Here is a 15,967-nt window from a genome sequence, read left to right on the forward strand (position 1 = left end):
AGTCAGACCTGAGGGTGCTCGTGGAATATGTACCGTCTTCATTAAAGAGGTCGCTAGGATTAGGGATCGGTTTTGAAAAGTTACGAGCAGTTGCCACGAAAACTCTGAGGTTGGTTGTTAACGGACCCCCCTCGGATCGTTACGTGTGTACTCTACACATCCTGTAAGAAACCAAAGTGTTGCCACCACGAAACATATGGCTGGAATCCCAAACCGAAGTTCCCACCGCATTATATATGGAAGTCCAATACCTGCAAACGCTACTGCAATCATCACCACAGTTAAAACAGGGATTTGGAAAAATATTTTATTTCCCTCTTCAATTCCTCTCCCAGTATAGCTTCCATTCCATTGTCATTTTCATTAACATTTTCATTTTCCCTTAACATTTTGCTTTGTAATTGTAGCTTCAAAAAGGGAATCAATGTGACTAGATGACCGGCTAATCGTGATCATTGATTCGATGCAGTCTTTGGGTTTCCACTTTGGTAGCAGTAATGCAGCATAATACTGAGAGAATTATACTCGTGCGAATCATACTCGTGCCAATGCCGAATGCCGATTGGTGGCGCGTACCGTTTCTAATGGTCAATGAAACCAAATCCAGTATTATCATAAATAGCATAGATTTATACCATGAATGACGATAGAAGACGCCATCATGATATTATGTATGGAAGTAGTCTAATCCACTTGTTAGCATGAACATTAGAGATTTCATATCTGCACCAACAAAGAAAAAAAACATAAATGACGATTTGCATTTTAAAACAAAGCGCACTACTATCAAAGACGATATTTGAGCTTATAAATCTTCAGTTAGATCAACCCCAAATAAACTAAGTCTACAAAAATTAGGAGGGTTTTGTTTTAGATCCGGCTTCAACACGTTTTCAACACATTCCAGCTCGTTTTAACAGCAAAAGCTTATTTAAGCGATTTTTTTCAGTTCGTTTCATCACTTAACAGCTCGTTTAAGCGATTTTTCAGTTTGTTTCAGCACCTAACAGCTCGTTTAAGCGATTTTTCAGTTCGTTTCAGCACCTAACAACTCGATTAAGCGACTTTTAAGTTCGTTTCAGCACTTAACAGCTTGTTTAAACGATTTTTCAGTTCGTTTCAGTACCAAACAGCTTGTTTAAATGATTTTTCAGTTTGTTTCAGCACCGAACAGCTCGTTTAAATGATTTTTCAGTTTGTTTCAGCACCAAACAGCTCATTTAATCGATTTTTAAGTTTGTTTCAGCACCAAACAGCTCGTTTAAGCGATTTTTAAGTTCCTTTCAGCACCTAACAGCTCATTTAAGCGGTTTTTCAGTTCGTTTAACCACTACCATGCCATGCCTCAAAGACGGCCCTGACTAAACTCACCCTAAAATAATATATGGTCCTGCTGGGTGGAAAGATAAAGCGTCAAGCGGATAGCATAGCGCAAGATACATGGCCAAATATAATAAACATTCCCTGACACCTCGGGAATGGTAGCGCCAAGATCTCCACCAGCATGGGACAAAAAGGAAGAATATACATCGGGAATGACGCCCAACCAATAGGGGATAAACAACACATGAAGAACGGTACAACCTAGTACAACACGTCAATATTAAAAGGCCACGATACCCACCAACTCCTGAGATCACACGAACGGGGAATATAATTGGTGGAGAGTCTGACAAGACAGTTGTCCATACTCTCTCTCTCTCTCTCTCTCTCTCTCTCTCTCTCTCTCTCCGGCTATAAATACCATAATATCTCCAAATGGTAAGGATCCAACATCCAATATTCTAAACTCTTTCTATATACCAATACCATGTAACAAATACTGATTCTCACGCCGGAGCGTGGTTACGAGAGAATCCCCCCCACCTATTCCTCGTAACGAGCTCACGATGTTCTATTTTACAGCAATCGTTCATATGTGCCAAAAATGGATTCCAACCCATCGTAGAGAATACTTAGCCATAACCCTTGGACTAAGCAATTAGACCTAAGGGATGGATTCGTGTTTTTTCATACCTATTTACATTAGAAGACAAAATTAAAAAACACCCAAACTCACACTTTTCTTTCAAATTGTCGTCCCCAATCAACCGTAGCCCCATACCAACATAGATTGAGCTTGATGACGACAACTAGGGGTGTGCATGGGTCGGTTTGGGGCGGTTTGTTGTCAAATCCATAACCGTAACCGATATAGCAGTTAATTAAATAACCATAACCATATCTGATCCGTCATGGCGGTTGCGGTTAATCGGTTTTAACGGTCATAGCGAGTCGGTTATGGGTCGATTAACCGTAACCAAAATAAACAATCATTATATATGATTGCGAACACTGAGTAGTCGCTAACTATATTGTGGAATTCAAATAAATGTTCTTTTTTACTGCAACTTATGGAATATACATATCAAATTGACATATTAAATATTTGAAATGACAATTTGGATGGAAATTCAGAATGACAATTATGAAACATTGGAATGAATATGGTAACCAATATCACCAATATTATTGGCCTAAATCCTAGTTAGTGTGGAGAATTTTTAATATGTAACGACAATAAGTGTAAAAATATCATATTCATGCGCTAATTCTAATTTCCAAACCCTTATTTCTCGATTACTAGTTACATAAATGGGGCGGTTTGGTTATGGCGGGTTTGGAATTAACAATAACCAAAACCGACCCATATATGGTGGTTTTCAAAAATTCATTAAACCAACCCATTGGTTATATCGGTTATCGGTTAAAATCGGTTCGGTTATGTCGGTTATGGTTCGGTTTACGATTATGACGGTTAATTTGCTCATCCCTAATGACAACAATAGGTGAGGATTAGTTCAACATGGAGATCGATTGTGGAGAAACAGTTCACAATGAAAGATGTCTAAAATATCCTTAGATTTAATAGAAGAAACACACATGAAATTAGATACAATGTTTAAAAAAACCCTAAATGAGTTAAATGATTCATAGAAATGACAAAAATACATTATGAAAATCTTGATTTATTCTAAAAGTTATTTCCATAAATGAAAAATATTTTTATCTTTTTTCATGTAATCTTTTTTCAAATCTCCATAGTTCTATGTTGATAATGTATTATATAAGTCTATTAAATTACAACCTTCTCTTTACAAAATGGGTGCATTAAAATTGTACTTAATGCTTATTTTATTGTAAAATGTGTTCAAGAAAGTGGACCTTTGGTTAGTTTTGTTGTACAACACTCTATTCTGTTTCTGATTGTAACACGTGTGTGGATTGTAACATGTATGTTGCATTGTCATCTCTGTTTTATATCTGGTCGTAACACGTATGTTGAACCTTCTTTACAAAATGGGTGCATTAAAATTGTACTTTATGCTTATTTTATTGTAAAATGTGATCAAGAGAGTGGACTTTTGGTTAGTTTTGTTGTACAACACTCACGTGTGTGGATTGTAACATGTATGTTTCACTGTCATCTCTGTTTTATATCTGGTCATAACACGTATGTTGAATTGTCACACATACATACACTCTTACCCTAAAATATCACTGTGGCACACCTACCGGTTCCCCACCTCCGATGGCCTAGAATACACTCAATTTCTGGTTTCTCTCTCTATTGTTTGAGAGATCACCGGCCACCGTTGGTATACGGTTGATTATGTTGACTGTGTATCGTGGTGGCGGAAGTCTCTGATTCCAACTGTAGGTAGGGTTGTGCATCCTAAATCCGGTTCAGATGGTTTCAACTGTTAGTATATCTTATCATACACTCATTGTTACTATTCAATTAAATTGATGCATGAAGGGTTGAATACTGCAACACGCTAATTTTTTAGGGCTATGATAATGTCTGTTGTTGCCCACCATCATTTCTGGTCGTCTATGGCGTTGTGACCTTCGGAAAACAGTTGGGGGTAATTTGATCTGACAAATTGGTTTCTGGCCATGAATCATGATGGTGATTCGGTTTTTGGCGTGGCAACTTTTGTTGCAGCCATTATACTATTCTGAGCCTTTTATGAGTTAGATGAATGGCTTGGATGATGATTCATTGGTTGTCTCATATTTGTACTGTTCCTTTTACAATGGTTATTAAACAATTGTATGGAGTGCATGGTATTTTGTACTTACTTCATTGTATTCTTTGGCGTACACGTGAATTTGTACTTGAGTTGCTTGATAAAACGTTATGATGATTTTTTTTTCTCAAGATTACTTTTTTTTATTAACATTTAACACCAACCAAACTACATCTGGATAATGGGTAACCGAGCAACAAGCTGCGCCGCTATCCCTTTTAGATCGTAAAGCCTATTCTACTAAATATAAATCTTTGGTTCCTCGGGCTCTGCGAGTCACTGTGGACCACCTTCTGCACCCGCTCCAAGAAGCGGACCGCCTTGGGAGCTAGAGATCCAAATGTGTCGAAGGCAAATGGAATGAACACGTGCTGATTCTCCAAACACGCTGCCTCATGCTTAGCAACCTTCCTAGATTCCGCCCTCAAAACTACCTGTCTTGGAACGAAACCACTGTCTCTCAGCCCCACCAATGGTGACACCCCAGTGAGGTCGACACATGCATGCTTACCCCCTGCCCATCCAAACACAAGAACGTCCGCCACGCAGTGTAGATCTTCCCTCTCTCGAATCAGTCAAAAGTTTGAGATCCCGGCATGCCTAAGCACATCCCATAAGACATCTCTAACCCAGTCGTGACGATACTTGAACCCCGACAATTCCTTACAGTGGAGGGCATGCTCACCAAATTTATCTAAATAGGCTTTTTTACAAATTGGGCATGATTCGTCTGGAGGGAAAATAGGAATCATGAGCCGGTATTTAAGGATGGCTCTGTATTCATGTAACATCCTAAAATATTCTATTATTAAATAAATAAAGTCGCGTTTAGTTATCGTGCGTTAATAGTTAATTAATACTAAATAAAGAAAAGATCATGGATTGGGTTTAAGTAAGATGGATTAAAGGGTAATGGACCTTAGGTCCATGGGCTTTAAGGGATATAAATACCCCCTAAACCAATCTAAAACCCTAATCCTCATTCCGTCTTTCCAAATTGCCTACACACTAAAAAACACACACACTTCCTTATTATTATTTACGGCCGAGAGAGAGGAAGAAGGTGAAACGACCAACGAACATCGAATAGCAATAGATCTCTCATATACAAGCTAGATACAAGATAACCAAGCAAAACGCGACCAATCGAACGTATAAAGGTATGTTTTGATCTTATAAGTTTACGTTTTTATAAACGTTTGGCCTTGAGACTTAAAACGGGAATAGATCGGGTATAAACGAGTATTAAAGTTGTAAACTTGATGATAAAACGAGTGTAACGAACCCGAAGTTAGAACTGGCTCGTTTAAAGGAAAACCCCATATCTATTCTCTAACGTTCACCATAAAGGTTCGTGCTTTATGTTACAAATGGGTCAAGATTGGGCCGCAAACGGTCAAGGAAACGTTTAGAACTAAGGCCAAATCATAAAATGTGTTTTGAGGTTGTGAACTGTGCGATGAAACGAACTCGCGAACAGTAGACCACTAACTTCGCCACCTTAAGTTCGCTGGGGTATAAGTTCGCATGTGTACAAGTTCGCTACCTGTTCGCTGAGGTATAAGTTCGCATGTGTACAAGTTCGCTACCTTAAGTTCGTTGAGGTATAAGTTCGCATGTGTACAAGTTCTCTACCTTAAGTTCGCTGAGGTATAAGTTCGCATGTATACAAGTTCGCCTACTATGAACTTCGTCGGTTACCAAGTTCACTTAAGGATTAAGTTCCCCTAATAATAAGTTCGCCAAGTTAACTTCGCTGAACGTTAAATTCGCTTAAAATGATAAGTAAAAGTAATCCAGTAATAGACCACGAATTGGGCTAACGAAGGAGTAAGTGAATAAAACAATAAATTAAAATCCTAATGGAAAATGTGTTAAGACAGTTAATGTAAATAAAATTTTTCCAAGCTGACCTGGCAGCCCGACCCCAGCCAGGGGCTCTGCCCCTTGGACCCTGCTAGGGGTCGCCTGTAACACCCCGACCAAAGGCGGATTATACATCGGGGCGCCACATATTGTTTCATTACTCGTGACACTATTGGGTGTCAATATTTAATAAATACATTCATTCGCGCACACGCAAAGTAGACAGAAGATAACATGAATCAACATAAATCATTATATTATAAGGCAAAATATTCGAACAACAATAACATGTCTTGATACATTTTAATCTAAGTCCAAGAGTAAAAACGTCCTACGTGTCCACAAGCTCCAAATGTAGCTACTGCAAACCTGAACATGTGTTAAAATAAAACGTCAAACACTTGCGTGTTGGTGAGAAATCAAGTTTAATACAATACGTAGATAACAATAAATCTGCGCGCAACACGTGTATGTCTGGAGTTTAACAAGGGTGCAATCAGATTATGATCAAGCCTAAATAGATCATAGCTCATAGTTCATAGTTCAATCCGTGCTCCCAAATGAGCACAAAAACAAGAAAACATCTGTGCAAGTGTAAACAAAGAAAACCGTAAACGATAGGTCTCCCGTGTTCATCTAATGGATCCATGAAAACTGCGGAATAGGCCGAACAAAGCGGTTAATGATACACACATACAAATAAACAGCCAAGTAAACGTCCTCAACACATGGGATACTGCGCGACTAAATTTCATAAACAAGTTTAAGACTCAAGTTTGTACGAACACATGAACATCCCAAAACATTAAAAATAAAAAAAGGGATTAGATACGAGATTACTCACTTGATAAACGGTGCGGTGTAAGATAAAGCAAGAACCAACTTTAAACAAGCACAAGTTAACCTATAATTAAAGATTATTGTTTTAACGATTTGTTTTAAGTCTTGATTATAAGTTAGCATAATTAATAAGTAAATTATTATATATAATATATATTACCGGAAAAGCAGGGCAAAACAGGGAGGAAGACGGAGGCAGAGAGGGAGGCGGCAGAGAGAGCAAGGAGGAGGTTAAATTAAGTGCTTTGTGTGTGTAGTGTTAGGAAATTAACATTATTATTTATAGGGAAACCCTAGGGAACACAATCCCTAGAAAAGGGGAAAAGATCTCAAAAAGCAAAAGATTCCAAAAGTAAAAGATATCAAAAGATATGGCAGCTGCAGGGGACAAGGAAAAGCTGACAGGTAACAGTAAACAGGCATGGGCGGGTCAGATAAAGGTACTGGTCAAGCATGGAAAAAGCAGATCTCAAAAGATAATGTCAGTCACTTTTTCTGTCAACCAATGGGGTTGGTGCGCATGCTGCGCCAAAAGTGGCTTTTCAGACATAAGACAGGTCAGGTCAACAGCACAGAGGATAAGACAACACAAAAGCAAACAGGCTGGATAAAACAGAAGAAAAGATAAGTCTAGCGCGAGAAAGCTGCGCGCGAGAAGGCTAAGGCGCGCCGCGGGAAGAATTACATTTCTTAGCGCGCCGCGGGAAGAATCACATTTCTTAGCGCGCCGCGGGAGGAACTACAATTCCTAGCGCGCCGCGGGAAGAACTATAATTCTTCGCGCGTCGAGGGATGAACTACGATTCTTAGCGCGCTGCGAGAAGAACTACAAATCCTTAGCGCGTCGCGGGAAGAACTACCGTTCTTAGCGCGCTGCGAGAAGAATTACAATTCTTAGCGCGCTGCGAGAAGAGTTCGTCTCGCGTATCGCTGGAACAGATGGTCTTCACGCAGGCTTCCTTGTAAGGAGTCTGGCGCGTGGAGCTGCGCAGACAACCTTAGGCGGGAAGAAACAAAGGACAAGGAGAGTTAGGAGAAAAAGAGGGAAACAAGGCTTAAGGGGTTAAACAGGAGGGCGGGACGGCGACAAGAGAAAAGGAAGGCGGAAAGAAAGAGAGAGAAAGAGGCGGGAAGGAAAATATATTATTATTATTAAAAGTAAAATATAAGTATAAATATATATTAAATCATAAAAGAAAGAGATCGGATAAGGGAAACGGGTACCTGGGTCGGGTCGGATCGGGGCAGATGTCACAGTCTCCCCTACTTTAAGAAATTTCGTCCCGAAATTTATCTCGAAGTAGGTTGCGCAGAGAACAGGTGCGGGTACTTGATCTTCATTTGATCTTCCCTTTCCCATGTAAACTCGGCTCCGCGCTTGGACTCCCAGCGAACTTTCACGATAGGGATACGACTGCGCTTGGTTTGCTTTACCTCGCGATCCATAATCTCAACAGGCTTCTCAACGAAATGCATGGATTCGTCAACTTGAACTTCATCAAGTGGGATGTGAAGGTTCTCGTCGGCTAAACACTTCTTGAGATTGGATATATGGAACGTTGGATGTACATTGCTGAGCGCGGGCGGCAGGTCAAGTCTGTAGGCAACTTTTCCCACACGCGCGAGAATCTTAAATGGTCCAACATATCGAGGAGCAAGCTTACCTTTCTTCCCAAAGCGGACAACACCTTTCCAGGGCGACACTTTGAGGAGAACAAGATCACCAACTTGAAATTCGAGAGGCTTTCGCCTGCGATCTGCGTAACTCTTCTGTCGGCTTCTGGCAGTCAGCAGATGATCACGGATCTTGGCGATTTTATCGGTTGTCTCTTGAACAAGTTCGGGTCCTGTGATTTGAGTTTCACCCACTTCGTTCCAACAAATCGGGGAGCGGCACTTACGACCGTAAAGTGCTTCAAATGGGGCCATACCGATACTGGAATGATAGCTGTTATTATAAGAGAACTCGATCAAAGGCAGGTGTGAATCCCAATTACCTCCAAAATCAAGAACACAAGATCGGAGCATATCCTCAAGAGTTTGAATAGTTCGCTCAGACTGTCCGTCAGTCTGAGGATGATATGCAGTACTCATGTCCAAGCGAGTTCCTAGCGCAGATTGGAGAGATTTCCAAAAGCGAGATATAAAACGGCCATCGCGATCGGATATGATGCTCAAAGGAGTACCATGGCGGCAGACAATTTCCTTGACATAAAGCTGCGCGAGTTGCTCAACACGGTAGTTTTCACGAATGGGCAGAAAGTGAGCAGACTTAGTCAAACGATCCACTATTACCCAAATGCTATCATGTTTGCTTGCTGTCAAATGTAACTTGGTAATGAAGTCCATCGCTATACCTTCCCATTTCCACGTAGGAATTTCTGGTTGTTCGAGCAAACCAGACGGACGTTGGTGTTCAGCTTTTACCTTAGAACAAGTCAGGCATTTAGCTACGAACACAGCAATATCCTTTTTCATACCGGGCCACCAATAAGTAATGCGCAAATCTTTGTACATCTTATCAGCGCCGGGATGAATAGAATATCGAGATTTGTGCGCTTCACTCAGGATATCAGCGCGAAGATTCTCATCAAAGGGGATCCAGATGCGATTTAGATAGCAGAGAATTCCACTCAGATTGGGCACAAAATGCGTTTCCGCGCCACACGCTAACTCGGCGCGAAGGTTACCATTACTGATGGATGCGCGCTGCGCGTCACGAATGCGTGATTCAAGATTGCTCCGAATCGGCGCGAAGTGAAGCTGCGTGCGCGGCAAAATACAGTTAAGCTGGCAGGGTTTTCGGCTGAGCGCATCGGCTACCACATTAGCCTTACCAGGATGATACCGGATCTCACAATCGTAATCGCTGATGAGTTCGTTCCATCGGCGTTGCCTCATGTTGAGTTCCTTTTGATCAAAGATATGCTGAAGGCTTTTATGGTCAGTGTAGAGGATACACTTAGTACCATAAAGGTAGTGTCTCCAGATCTTTAAGGCAAAAACAACTGCACCTAGTTCGAGGTCGTGAGTTGTATAATTCTTCTCGTGAACCTTGAGTTGCCTCGATGCGTAAGCGATAACCTTGCCTCGTTGCATAAGAACACAACCGAGACCTTGGTTGGAGGCATCGCAGTACACGACAAAATCTTCATTACCCTCAGGTAGCGCAAGAACAGGAGCTTCACACAACAAACGCTTGAGCGTTAGAAAGGCTTCTTCTTGCTTCGAGCCCCAAATATACGGTTTACCCTTGTGCGTTAGAGCTGTTAAAGGCAAAGCGATCTTCGAGAAGTTCGAAATGAAGCGCCGGTAATAACCAGCTAAGCCCAGAAAGGAACGGATCTCGGTAGGAGTGGATGGCGTAATCCAGTTCTTGATTGCTTCAATTTTGGATGGGTCGACATGAATACCCATCTTGTTAACAACATGGCCAAGAAACTGTACTTCATCCGACCAAAATTCACACTTGGAGAGCTTGGCAAAGAGCTGCTCGGCTTTAAGCTTTTGCAATACCAACCGAAGATGTTGCTCATGCTCGGCCTTGGTCTTAGAATAAATCAGAACGTCATCGATAAACACAATCACGAATTTATCCAAGAAAGGCCTACACACCCGATTCATGAGATCCATGAAAACGGCGGGTGCGTTGGTTAAACCGAAGGACATGACCAAGAATTCAAAATGGCCATAACGAGTTCGAAAAGCAGTCTTCGGAACATCTTCATCGCGGATGCGCAACTGGTGATAGCCAGAGCGGAGATCAATCTTGGAAAAACAAGAGGCACCTTGGAGTTGATCAAAGAGGTCGTCAATACGCGGTAAGGGATACCGGTTCTTAATGGTGAGTTTGTTCAACTCGCGGTAATCAATACACATGCGAAACGATCCATCTTTCTTTTTAACGAACAACACCGGAGCACCCCAGGGCGAAGAGCTAGGGCGAATGAATCCTTTAGCAGTCAACTCTTGAAGTTGGCTTGCCAATTCTTGCATCTCAGCGGGCGCAAGACGGTAAGGAGATTTGGCTACGGGGGAAGCACCAGGGACAAGATCAATATGAAACTCGACTTCACGAGCGGGAGGGATACCAGGAAGATCATCAGGAAAAACTTCAGGGAAATCACGCACAACAGGGATATCGCGAAGCTTCAACTTTCCTTCATCGGGTTTAACCACATGGGCTAAAAATGCAATACACTTCTTCCGCATGAGTCTTTGGGCTTCGGCGCAAGACATAAGTTTAAGACCGCGGGAGGGTTTCTCGCCGTAGATGTGAAGATCACCATTTTCTCGAGGTATGCGAATCATCTTCTTGGCACAAATAACTTCGGCGCGATTATGCGTAAGCCAGTCCATACCAATGATAACATCAAAACTTCCAAGAGGCATGGGGATGAGGTCTATTAGAAAATCGTTTTCGTTAAGGTTAAGCGTACAATCTTTAATCACTGAGTTAATTAAAACAGTTTCGCCATTAGCCAATTCAACTGAAAAATTTTCTTTTAAATCGTTGCGCGGTCGCGCAAGCTTCTGCTCAAACGCGCGAGAAATAAAACTTCGATCGGCGCCAGTATCAAAAAGTACAGAAGCATAAAATCCGTTAAGCAAAAATGTACCATTAACTACGTCATTAGTCGCTTGCGCTTGGTGCGCGGTTATGTTAAAAGCTCGTCCGCGTGTCACTTGGTTCGAAATCTGGTTCACCGGATTCGCTTGCGTAATCTGAACTTGTAGTCTCGGGCACGCGTTCCGGAAATGACTGGGATCACCGCAGTTGTAGCACGACCTGGGTCGTGGATTAGGGTATGCTGGTTGTGGGTTTTGCGGGTGGGTTGGTGGTGTTTGCGCGATTGGGTTGGCGGAAGGGACTCTACAGAACTCGGCAGAGTGACCAACGCGGCCACATCGGTTACATTGTCGACACGGGGTTTGGGTTGGGTGGTGAAGTCTACAGGTTGGGCAAAAGGGTTGGTTTCCTGTGTAAGGTTTCTTAGTTGGCGGGACAGGGAGTGCGGGATTGGTTAAGGCATAGTTGTGGACTATAGGGGGAGTTGGGTAGGCTGTCAGTGGGTTAGGCGTGTAAACTGGAGGTTGGTAGATGGGTTGCTGGACAATGTGCGGGTTGGTAAGCGCATACGCTTTGCGCCTGCGCTTGAGGTTGTTACAGTTGAAGGGTTCAGGTTTGGTTTCTGTTGGTTCTGGGACAGTCTTGGTGGGTTTGGTCTTCTCAGATCCCCGCAGGAACAGGGTTCCTGCTCTGACATGGTTGTCGCTGAGCACATCGGCCAACTCAATGGCGTCAGAGAGGGTTACTGGGTTTCTGGCCCATACAGAGTCTTGAATTTCCATGGGGAGACCCCCAAGGAATTTCTCGATGGCTCGGCGGGAAGGGGTAACAAGGTGAGGGACAAGCAGGCTTAGTTCATGGAAACGCGTCGCATACTCGCGCGCTTCGCCACTGTACTGCTTAAGATTCCAAAATTCTTCCTCCAGGCGCTTAACTTCGTTGGGAGGGCAGAATTCTCGCTTCAGAATTTCTTTGAATTCCTCCCAGGGCATGCTAGAAGCAGTTTCTGCGCCACGCGCATGAGCTACTCCATTCCACCATGTAAGCGCTCTAGATTCCAGGACACTGGAAGCATATAGGGTTCGTCTGTCTGAGGGGCATTGGGTGTGGAGGAAAGTGTTTTCAATCTTCTCAAGCCACTGGAGCATCACGGTGGCTCCTTCAAGACCTGTGAACTTCGGAGGGTTACCCGGATTAAAGGACTTAATGTTGTAACTGGAGGTATTGTTTTGACTCAAAGCTTGGGCTATTGCGGCGGCCATTTCCTGGGAACGTTGCAGCGAACGTCTGCGCGAGGCTTCTCTCCTCAGATGGCGACGAGATAGCGGAGGCATTCTATAAAAGTTTTAATTTTAGTTAATATCTTGGTTTTAGCGCAGAGTATAACCTCGAAAAGCTTGGTTTCGCGGAGTCAGTTTCTGTCAAAAGTTAAAGTAAAATAAATGACCCTAAATGCAGACTTAATAAAGGTAACAAATTCGAATCAAGGATCGACAATCCATGTATCACCATGACTTTCCGAATTCCCAATTTTAAATATACGGGCAAACGAGTATTGGAGATTGACGATTCATGTATCACCATGACTTTTCAATCCTCAATATAAAATATACAAGAAAATGAGTATTGGAGGTTGACAATTCATGTATCACCATGACTTTTCAAGTTTCCAACCTCAGAACATAATCGTAAATGGAAATTGAAAATCAACCATTCATGTATCACCATGACTTTTCGGATTTTCAAATCCAACAAACGAATATGTAAGAAAAATCAATAAAAATCGAAATTCAACAAAAATCAAAATATCGTGAAATAAAACATAAAATCAAATACTGCGCAGGCGCGAGCATATTCATAAATAACGAGTAATTAACAATAAGCGTGCAATCATGAGATTTCTCTCATGCGCGAGAAGGGACTCTTAGGTATTCTAGGCCGTTACGTCTAACCACCTATCCTAAAGTCACGTAGCTCTGATACCAATCTGTAACACCCCGACCAAAGGCGGATTATACATCGGGGCGCCACATATTGTTTCATTACTCGTGACACTATTGGGTGTCAATATTTAATAAATACATTCATTCGCGCACACGCAAAGTAGACAGAAGATAACATGAATCAACATAAATCATTATATTATAAGGCAAAATATTCGAACAACAATAACATGTCTTGATACATTTTAATCTAAGTCCAAGAGTAAAAACGTCCTACGTGTCCACAAGCTCCAAATGTAGCTACTGCAAACCTGAACATGTGTTAAAATAAAACGTCAAACACTTGCGTGTTGGTGAGAAATCAAGTTTAATACAATACGTAGATAACAATAAATCTGCGCGCAACACGTGTATGTCTGGAGTTTAACAAGGGTGCAATCAGATTGTGATCAAGCCTAAATAGATCATAGCTCATAGTTCATAGTTCAATCCGTGCTCCCAAATGAGCACAAAAACAAGAAAACATCTGTGCAAGTGTAAACAAAGAAAACCGTAAACGATAGGTCTCCCGTGTTCATCTAATGGATCCATGAGAACTGCGGAATAGGCCGAACAAAGCGGTTAATGATACACACATACAAATAAACAGCCAAGTAAACGTCCTCAACACATGGGATACTGCGCGACTAAATTTCATAAACAAGTTTAAGACTCAAGTTTGTACGAACACATGAACATCCCAAAACATTAAAAATAAAAAAAGGGATTAGATACGAGATTACTCACTTGATAAACGGTGCGGTGTAAGATAAAGCAAGAACCAACTTTAAACAAGCACAAGTTAACCTATAATTAAAGATTATTGTTTTAACGATTTGTTTTAAGTCTTGATTATAAGTTAGCATAATTAATAAGTAAATTATTATATATAATATATATTACCGGAAAAGCAGGGCAAAACAGGGAGGAAGACGGAGGCAGAGAGGGAGGCGGCAGAGAGAGCAAGGAGGAGGTTAAATTAAGTGCTTTGTGTGTGTAGTGTTAGGAAATTAACATTATTATTTATAGGGAAACCCTAGGGAACACAATCCCTAGAAAAGGGGAAAAGATCTCAAAAAGCAAAAGATTCCAAAAGTAAAAGATATCAAAAGATATGGCAGCTGCAGGGGACAAGGAAAAGCTGACAGGTAACAGTAAACAGGCATGGGCGGGTCAGATAAAGGTACTGGTCAAGCATGGAAAAAGCAGATCTCAAAAGATAATGTCAGTCACTTTTTCTGTCAACCAATGGGGTTGGTGCGCATGCTGCGCCAAAAGTGGCTTTTCAGACATAAGACAGGTCAGGTCAACAGCACAGAGGATAAGACAACACAAAAGCAAACAGGCTGGATAAAACAGAAGAAAAGATAAGTCTAGCGCGAGAAAGCTGCGCGCGAGAAGGCTAAGGCGCGCCGCGGGAAGAATTACATTTCTTAGCGCGCCGCGGGAAGAATCACATTTCTTAGCGCGCCGCGGGAGGAACTACAATTCCTAGCGCGCCGCGGGAAGAACTATAATTCTTCGCGCGTCGAGGGATGAACTACGATTCTTAGCGCGCTGCGAGAAGAACTACAAATCCTTAGCGCGTCGCGGGAAGAACTACCGTTCTTAGCGCGCTGCGAGAAGAATTACAATTCTTAGCGCGCTGCGAGAAGAGTTCGTCTCGCGTATCGCTGGAACAGATGGTCTTCACGTAGGCTTCCTTGTAAGGAGTCTGGCGCGTGGAGCTGCGCAGACAACCTTAGGCGGGAAGAAACAAAGGACAAGGAGAGTTAGGAGAAAAAGAGGGAAACAAGGCTTAAGGGGTTAAACAGGAGGGCGGGACGGCGACAAGAGAAAAGGAAGGCGGAAAGAAAGAGAGAGAAAGAGGCGGGAAGGAAAATATATTATTATTATTAAAAGTAAAATATAAGTATAAATATATATTAAATCATAAAAGAAAGAGATCGGATAAGGGAAACGGGTACCTGGGTCGGGTCGGATCGGGGCAGATGTCACATCGCCGCCCCTAGAACCCCGCTGCCAAGGGCGCTGCCCCCGGACCCCTGTTCGTTGTGGGTGATAATTAAAGTAGAAAGACGGTATGAGTAGTGATGGTTAATTGATACATGTAATTATTACTACAGTTAGCCGTGCACAGCTCAAGAGAGGAATAATCATTAGCAGTGAACGTAACCACAATCAGGTGAGTTTCTAGCCCCATTTCCTTGTTATGTTTTCGGGGCTGTGTGCATACTCGATGTGAAGTGTGAATACACTTACCTTAAGTGGTAAGTGTATGCTATAGAAGTCATACGAGGTAGTTATTATATAATGCTTGTCGGTGCGTGAACGATCTTCGGATATTGCACGTATCGCCAAGGATAGTGATTTCCAACAGGTTGTTAGTGTGTATGAATGCTATGATGTGACTTGTTTATTATGTAAATGATGTAATGATATGAAGTGTGTTGTAGACAAGTAGAGGTAGAGTGTGTTAGAAGTGGCAAGAGTCTAGTAAGAGTGTTAGTGGCATGACGGTAGTACGTGGTAGGGTAAGCCTAAACGTGACTTCGTTATTAAAGTGGCAAAGTGGCATAACGTTATACGTTATTAAAGTGGCAAAGTGGCATAACGCCATTCGTTATTAAAGTGGT

This window comes from Bidens hawaiensis, unplaced genomic scaffold (assembly GCF_021521415.1).
Source record: "Bidens hawaiensis isolate Kalapana, Puna unplaced genomic scaffold, B.hawaiensis_p1.1 tig00001007_1, whole genome shotgun sequence".
NCBI classification, from domain to species: domain Eukaryota; kingdom Viridiplantae; phylum Streptophyta; class Magnoliopsida; order Asterales; family Asteraceae; genus Bidens; species Bidens hawaiensis.